The following is a 7,800-nucleotide window of genomic DNA, read 5'->3' on the forward strand; positions in this document are numbered from 1 at the left end:
TTGGAAAACAAAAAAACACTGAGGTCTGGCAGCAGCCCAGTGGTTTAAAACACTTTGAAACAGCTGCTCTGGAGACACAAAGAAAGTCTATGGTCTCAAGCCTGAAAAAAGCTTTTAGAAGAGTATTGCGTGTCACCCATTAGGAAATGATAGCATTGCCATTACCAAAGGTACGTGGAAAAAGAAAAGAATCTGTATGAAATATTTTAACTATTTCTTTTGTAGTTACTTCCATTGTAGCTATTTGTTCATTGTCTGAGGCTGGAAATCAAGTTCTCAGTTTTTATTTTTTTAACAGCACCTTTTTCAATGTTCCTACCTTTTGCAGCCCCCTGGTAGGCTATGTCTAAGAAGAGATTGGCAAGACTGCAGATGTTACTGCAAGTACAAGTACAAGCACATGAAAGAAAGCTGGGACTGCAGACTCTAGCTTTGTGATTACCTCTGTAGATTGCTGGGGACCCTAGGAATTTTGGAGCACTATATTAACTAGGAATCCCAATATTGCATTTCTGAAGGGAAAAGTCTTGTCTTTAACACATCCTCTGTGTGAGAAAGATTGACATATCTGAATTTTCACCAAGCCAACTCAGAATACCAATTAAAAACACAACAAGAGTAGGAAATGCAAAAATTTCTCTTCATTCTTTGAGAGGACCCCTGCACAGACTGATCTTAAGAGTAATTTCCAATGTAAGATATTCTGTGATTCCTTGATAAAATCCATTTATTTCCCTGCAAAGAGCATGCTTTGTTAAAAACAGCTTTACTGGATTTTACTTCAGCTGGGAAATGCTTGTCCCTGTGTGCCATTTTCCACAACCTGACACATTGCATGGCAGCACACAACTGGCAATTGCCTCTGTGTGATAAGTGGAGTTTGCTGACTCTGGCTGTGCTATGACAACTTGCTCCTTTTCTGGGACCATGTACAGGTAGTGAGATTAGGATAAAAGATCCCCATGTGATGCCTGTTTCTTTTCCAGGCACATTGCACCACTTGGCTGGCAAGAACACAACAGAAAACCTGGGTTTACATAAAGAAAGGTAAATAGAAATAGCAAAATTATGTGAGAACCATGTAGCTCTGTTAAAATTCTATGAATTGTAGCTTTTGGATGGTGTTAACTGCTGGACATTGGACAGAATTTTAAGGGCATGGATTGTTTTTCATTTTTTATTGTGGGAGAGTGTTTCCCATTATTTTCTTAACTCTTAAACAGCAAGAGTAGAAAGAGACACACATTGCATTTTCTGACTGCAAGGAACTTGTATCTCTGAAGTGAAACCGGATTTGTACATTGAAAGAAGAAAATGAACATTAGCAATCCTTCCTTCTTTCCTTCAAGATCAGTAGGAAATAAACCCAGTTTCAGTTTCAGAAACAAGAATCTGTCTTAAATAAACAGTTAAAAGCATTGAAATATATAAGAACTATGTGAGAGGAGATAAAGCAAAGCAGAATTTTTTCCCTTCTATTTAAACACCTACAGAAGTGATATGCATTTACTGAATATTGACAAAGTGTTTGTTTAATGAAAAACTAAGCCTAAGACAGCTGTTTATCTTTACAGGATTTTCTTCATAATTTCTCCACGCATGTTATTGCAAATTTTCAGCCCAAGCTTTCATTACAAGAAAAACTTCAACACTTGAAATAAAAATGAAGGGTGGAATTTATTAGATTGCTCTTCAGAAGAATGAGGAATGATTAAAAGGAAAACGGAAAGAAATGGTTTGCTGATCAGACAAGACTGAAGAAGGAAGAAGATAAGGTCGATGCCCCCCCAGGTTTGCCAATGCAATTCCAAAAAGTAGGAACTGGCCTTCCTGCACTGATCCATGGATTTGCAGTTTGCCAAAACCTAATCCAAGGCTGACCTTGACAATAAGTATGTCTTTCCAAAGAAATGGGAGAAAAACATTTTTTCATTGCTCTAAAGGCCATAAGAAGTCCACATGATCTGTGTACTTCTGTTTCGAAGCAAAAGCCACAGTGAGCTCTCATAACTAACTGTAATATCACATTGCACTGCATCTCAAAGGTAGCAGGACAACCATGACGAAAAATAAGAGTATCTAGAGTTCTAAACAGATTTGGGAATGATCCATACAACCAAACCATACCTTTATGCAAAATTCTACCTCTGTGAAATACTCTGCTCTCACCTGACTTGGATGAGATTTACAACACATTTGAGCACCTCCTCAATATCTGGGAGAGATGGAGACAGAGAAAGTGGACATAGTGGTCATGGAACAGCATGAACAGTGTGACTTTTAGGTGTACCTTCCCTCACATAAGTTAAACCCAAGACGTGTGACAGCTGATCTTGGCTCCCTGCTATAATTTTGTTGATAAATACAGAGCAAAAATCCTTCTTGAAATTAACACGTTACCCACAAAAACCAGGAGGAGAAAGAAAAATAGCATCACAGATAGTCTTGATAACAAGAACTGCTTTGCCCTTTGAGAATCTGGTTGATGGCTTTAGCAAGTGAGAAGGTGAGGAATGCTGCAGAGTCTCTCAGGCTGCCTTTCACATCTGGTGAACATTAGGGAGGAAGAAACATGGGGGATGTATTCTTGAAGAAAGGCAAATAAATAAAACTGTGTACAGTGAGAAATAATCATGAATCACAGTTGGAAATACTGTGCTCTCCTGGAGAAAAAAACTGATGTTTTTGACTTTGTCCAAGCAAGTTTTAAAGTAACGAGATAACTTTAGATTGTTTCTAGGTTTCCAGCAGTTTCCATTGCTATTTCCTTTGAATTTTTCAGCTCCTATTTCAGAGCTGCAGTTGCTGACAGCTCTAAGAATAACTTCTTGCTTTCCAGCGAGTCTTTATATGGAGGGCTTTTTCTAGGAAATTAATAAGGATTTTTGCAAGAGAAGAAGGAGAGAATACATAAAAGGAGGAGAAATTTTTGTTTAAGATGTATACATATTTCTTCTGAAGTATTCAATTGCTACAAGTACTGAGAGACTTGCTGTAACATTTGGTCTACTAATTATTCTTTACACTAAAATCCTATATTTCAGGAAAGTGCAGTTTGAGGGAATTCCATCAACCTATGCATATTTTCCTTTCTTCTCAGAGAAAAAGGTATCTTTGATATCTCCAGTGATATTTCAAAACCTGTTAGCTTTTGGCTTTTGAAAAAAATAATTTTGAGACAGTCAGAGATTCTAACCCCATAAACTGAAATGAAATTCATTGAATCTTTGTGCTCTGTCAGAAACACACACACACAGATACAGACATGTGCTCTACCCTGCAGAAACACAGACCAAGGGACAAAAAGAAGCAAAAAATGAAAGGAGAATTTTATTCAATTCATATTGTGGTTGGTATTTAACACTAACTATGGAACAAGAAAGCCTGTTAGATTTATTCCACTAAAACTGATAGTATAATACAACCTAAGTTTCAGGAAAATTCATGTCTGACTGGTATAGGACGTCAGAATGCAGGATGTGAGACCATACATGAGTATGTCCAGAATTTCAGAATTACATGAAAAAAAATCATTAAGGAACATATGACCTGGAGAAGAACAGGATAACAGTGAGAAGTATGTAACTATAACGGCAATTAAAGTACCTGGCAGGTACTAGAAAAAAACCCTGGAAAGAGGATAAGATTGTTATCTGAATGGGGCTATTGCTGATAGCATTCCTCAAAAGGCAGACTTTCAGGTCACAAAAATGTTAACATTTCATTCTGGCTTGTCTGGATACCACTAAGCTGGAGGATTTGTACATTGAACTGCTTCCATGGAGCTACTTTATGGCAGGTTTTGGACAGTTTTGCCTTCTGAAGCACCTCAGAAATTTAAGAACCATAGATCACTTCTATGCCTACATCCATGGAGAAGCATTTGACATTTTTCTTTGATAAGAAAGTTTGTTGGAGAAATAGAGCCGAGAGTTTTTGGATCCAAACACAGCATATGAGAAGAAAAGGACAAAAGGATGTAAATTTTGTACTTTCACTCAAGTATATAAGATTACTTAGATGACATTTTGAGCTGCCTTATCTTGGTTTATCTCAATATACTACAAATAAAGAAATTATATCTATATGGCGGAAATTGTAGAAAGATTTTATTTCTTTAATTTTGGCAACCAGCTCCTAAGTAAATGATCTCACAAAATGAGCTTTGAGCATTATTGAAAATGAACTAATTGAACTAACTTTGGCTCAGCATTCCACATAACAGTATTGAAAGATATCAATATAAGTACAAAAAATCTCCAGAAGGGTAGGAGAGTGAAAAAGAAGCTATAAGTTTTATTGGAGAAGGAGAAAATACCTCTGTGGAGCTAAACTAATAAAAACCTTTCCGTTTTTTCACGCCATAAAGAGTTATACGATTTCATAGGCACATGGATAGCAAAGTGGAAATACTCAGCACAAAAATAATGTCCAATTAAAAGAGATTTTACAAAAACATCACTCAAATGTAATTATTTATTTTTGAGAGGAGTCAACAGTAACATTTAAGTATGTATATACTGTACCTCACAAATGCAGTTGTGTACTAAGGTCTAACATTCTTTTTGAAAATGCTGTGAAAAAACACTCATACTTTGCCTTTAAAAGGGTGCTTGCTCTGCTCCACATCTGCTAGGAGAAGTGTTCACTTCAGAAAGCTCTAAACCAAGAGGCTTTTACCATCCTCAGAGTTTTAGTTTATATAAATGAAAGAACATACCTCTTTGTGTTAAACAACATGAACTTTTATTAATCTGCATCCATAGACTGACTGACACAGTGTCTGACTCCTACACCTGTCTTGCTTTCTTCCAGTGGAACCGGTGTCAGCTGCTTAAAATGCAATATAAAATAATAGGTAAGTGGGAATGATAATTTAGACTAAGTATTAAGGGACAGGGACAAAAATAACAGAAGTGCCATGAGACATCAGAGAAACACAGAGAGGCATATAATTTTATTATTATATTGTAAAATCTTTGATACTATGCTTTATCACACTCTTTCAATAGAACAAAATTGTAAAACTTGTTACTACTTCCATAAAAAAATCTTCTTTTAGTGTCAAATAATGATAGCATTTGAGGTCATCATACTGAGATGATCCTTGTGGATCCTTTCCAACTCCCAACAGCCTGTGTTTCTTTGATTCTGTACACTGAAATTGGTTTACAGCCTGTGTTTGGTTTTGTGATCTTTGACTTGCCAGCTTGTCTTTTGTTTAAGCTGGCCTCTGCAATGGGAGGCACTTTCCACCCTGAAAGGACAGACTTGTCTTCAAAAGAGTGTGCAGCTATTTAGATTCTGCCCAACTTACTTTGTCCTGAAAGAATCCATCCCACTGAAGGATTGCCACTCCCTCAGAAGTCTGCTGCATTATGTTTCAAGTGACTCATGATTTAAGTGGTACATCCAGCAGTCCAGGTCAGAAAACATGCGATATTACAATTTTTAAGCATTTTCTTAAAGAAAGACCCATAATGCTGTTGGGTGCAGACTGTTACAGCGTTATTAACAAGGGTCCCTCTTACAGCAGGTGTTACTGCAGTTGTTCACCTCAGCACACAAACCCAAGACAACTCTGGTAATTACCATTGTCTTGTATTAACTCAGTCACTGCGGTTTAATTAGTAATGAGAATAAACCTCAATTGTAATTGTTCTGTTGGCTGAATGATCCAAAGAAAATGTAAAAATAGGATTTTATGTAAGTATTTTCATAGGCTACTTGTTATCACTGAAAAAAGTCCTTCTCCAGCTTTTAACTCTTTAGGCAGCTTTAAGCTGCCTTTTGTGTGTGTGTGTGTAATAACCATAGAAGTTATTAATTTTAATAAAACATATCCCCACCACACACCATTTGTCTTCAGAAAGGATTTTGTGCAATATTTTTGCTCCTGAGCACCCTTGTCCTTGATGTTTCCAAGTGCTCTAATACTGGAGTCATTTTTGGGTTTTGCTAAATAGTATGCTTTATCCTAGCAAGGAGTAGTTTACAGACAAAAGTACAATATTTTATTGGATGGAAAATAAACTGAGAAAGAATAGGAACTATAGAGAATTTCGTTTGCACATAGACATTGTTCAAGGTGCCTATCTTGATAATCAGATACATGGTCCTTCTACTTAGAAATATGATTCTGAATTCACAGTCATAACAAGTGTCAATTTATTCAGCTATATCTTCCCTCAATAGTGCTTGGACTTACTCTGACTGTGTTGTTTGTTGCTTTGGTGCTTATTCTTACAGGAAATTTTGTTTAGAACTCCCATTTCCATGCTACTGTACTGGTACAAAATTTGTGTTTTATTTATATGCAGCCTCAAAACTTTTTCTGAGTGTATCACCAACACTTACCATACAGCATTCTGGAGATTCAGGAAAGTAATGGTTGTATTCTTCTAATTACAGAAGTAAAGACTGAGATAGAGGACATGCTCCAAGTCGCCACATAATGCCACGACAAACCCAAAACCAAAACATGTATTCTCCTGGCTGGCCCTGCAGTCCCTGGAGGCATGATATTAAAGCTGCTTTGCAATAAAAGATATGACTACAGCCAGGATAGAAGCATTAAATAGACTCATTTAATGTGGTTAAGAGATCTAGGGACACTAGCATGAACTTCAGCAAAGGCAGAGCAAGTCAGCTATGGACTGTGAATGATTAATTATTTATGCCGCAAGCTTGCACTGATGTCACTGTGCTGTACAAAAAAAAAAAAAAAAAAAAAAAAAAAAGCTACAGAAAAAACAAGAGAAGGTAGACCTTTAGGGCTGAATTTGTCCTTTTGACTGCAGTTATAAATAGCTACAGTCCACTAGCACATATTTTATGTGGATCTTACAAACTGAGGTTGAGTCCAGCTCCCCCTTAAGATTAATACCCCTCACAGGAAAAGGAATGAATCCAGCAATTAACTTCTTCAAACACTGTTGGTTTTTCAAGTACTGCTGTTCCTGTCGCCTCCTAATCAGTATCATACCATCCAACTATTTCATTATGTATCAGCTGTGAATGGATGTTATTCAGTATCAGAGGGATTCCATGGCAAATCCACTTAGGGACCATATAGGATGAGAATGCACATTTGCAGTTTCTCTTCATAGCATTGCATGTAAAAGTAGTTGGAAAGAACTTCTTGGAAGGACCAATTCAGGAAGTTTCTTTTAAAATTTATGGAGAGAGCCCTGGTCAGGACAGAAAGTCACACTCAGTAGCTGCAAGCAGGAAAGAGTCAGACTGACCAGAACAGAATGCATTGGGCTTGCTCTCTTCTTTGACAGTGTTCCTTCAGATTTTCACCACACATCTTCTCATCAAGGCTTCTCTGGAGCTGCAGCTGAATTATGGAGCCAGGAACACATTCTAGGCAAGAGACTGCAGGCTTCCTTCTGTCAGCATTGAAAGCACCACTAACAACTTAATTTAGGTTTTCAGCACACATCCCTCTGTTGCTTGCACTTCACTTTTCATCAGGAAGTATGAACCAAGAAAGGGGATGGGTGTTAGATAAATTTTCCTTTCACATTGCCCTCATCTACAATATCAAACCCTTTAATGGATAGCCATTTAGAGCTGGATGGTTTTGTCTTTGAACTAACTGCTGGCATGCCAAAGGATTTGTTAGATGTTCAGGTGATTTAGAGCCTTTCTAGAGACTGCACGTGCAGCTCCTAACTGGAATAGAAATATTTGATGACCTCTGTAGCTTCTCAGGTGTTCCTGGTATGTAAAGATGGAGAAGGGAAAAGGAAAGAAAGAAGAAAGAAGAAAGAAAGAAAGAATAAAGAAAGAAAG

This window comes from Hirundo rustica, chromosome Z (assembly GCF_015227805.2).
Source record: "Hirundo rustica isolate bHirRus1 chromosome Z, bHirRus1.pri.v3, whole genome shotgun sequence".
Classification (NCBI taxonomy): domain Eukaryota; kingdom Metazoa; phylum Chordata; class Aves; order Passeriformes; family Hirundinidae; genus Hirundo; species Hirundo rustica.